Consider the following 1,575-nt stretch of genomic DNA (forward strand, 5'->3'; position numbering starts at 1 on the left):
CTCCTCTCACTCTCTCACACAGGACAGAAAAACCTAAAGACACCTCCTCCATACCCATATTTGTGAAAACTGGGCATGGCCTCTGATACAGGACTTGCAAAATATTATTCTCGGCTATGGCACAAACACCTTTTTGGGGCCTCAGTCTTTCTCCAAAAAGTCAGGAGCCCCCCCTCCTTGTGTACTGTTGTGAGGGAAGAGGGAAGAAACTGTCTCCCCTCCCTTATCAGTGACACCTCATAAACCATAATAGGTCTTACACTCAACTTAACAAACCACTTTGTTTATACTGTAAATCTAGGGCCAGTTGCCCACTTTGCCCAGTTGGTTGTCCAGCCTAGTCAAAGAGGACATGACAAACAAAAAATCATATATTTAGAAATAAGTGGGCAGAGAAGCATCTTAATGGCAGATACATAAATATCAGCTTGTTGGTATAGTTTACATGATAGCAAATAACTGTTGACTCATATCCAGAGGACATGAAGGATGAAAGCAAGGCCAATATATTTTTAATCTATGTTTTGATCTACACAACATTTTTTTCTATATCGTTTTACTTTCAAAAGATCTAATTAAAAGGACTGCACCAACAACGTGTTTATTTGCCTCTCAATACTTTCAGACTTCCATAGTCTACCTGTAGCTTTCAGCTCCTAGTCCAAATGGCCACAGAGTGAAAAAAAGGTGTTGCTATACTGTGTGTTCTATTATGGGCCTCCACACACTTTGCCAAAAAATTTCACAACATAGTGACATCACAATGTAACACTTTCGCTTCTATTGGCTAGCACTCCATACACTTACGTGATAGGCTAAGGGGCGGGACATCTCTAAGCTGTTGACCAATCACAACAGAGCCGACCAGCTAACCAATGAAAAATAAAGAGCTTTTTTGAAAATTAAAGCATGGAGACATGTCCCAGTAGAGACACTAGGAAAATGTAGGAAAATGATGTATACACTAGATTTTCAAAAAGAATTACAGAAATATACACTACAGTGACATCTAGCGTCGTTTTTGTAAGACATTTTTACTTCCGCATAAAAAAATCCTCCCCATGTGACCTCCCGCATGTGACGTAACATGGGGGAGAGCGGCCGGTCTAACGTATGAATAAACATGGATCATGTTAGAAATTAAAATCAATGTTTTATGGCATAATGTACCTTAAAGAGCCTGTGACACGGTTTTCCCCCATCATCCAAACCCATCAATTTGAGTAAATATTGTCCCCTTGGAAACTGAACTGATTTTGGATATTTGTACTTTGATAACCATTAATCTGCCCTTCAATGTTGACAATTTTCTGGATCTTCTCGCGGATTCTTCAAGTCCCGCCAAATGATGGGTGACGTCATTGCGGGCACAGCGCTCCAGCTGCACCGTTCAGGATCCCAGCTTCTGCATGTAAACGCACGATGGCGCACACAGCAGCAAGCTCAGACAGCGATGACAGTTTACTTTTGAACGTGTCTCAGACACGATCCTTCAGGATCGGTTTATGTTGTATCTGTTAGAAGTTTAGGAATGAGGTGCGTCAATATGGGCGATCATATGGTCATGTAGCCAGT

This window comes from Pseudochaenichthys georgianus, chromosome 3 (genome assembly GCF_902827115.2).
Source record: "Pseudochaenichthys georgianus chromosome 3, fPseGeo1.2, whole genome shotgun sequence".
Classification (NCBI taxonomy): domain Eukaryota; kingdom Metazoa; phylum Chordata; class Actinopteri; order Perciformes; family Channichthyidae; genus Pseudochaenichthys; species Pseudochaenichthys georgianus.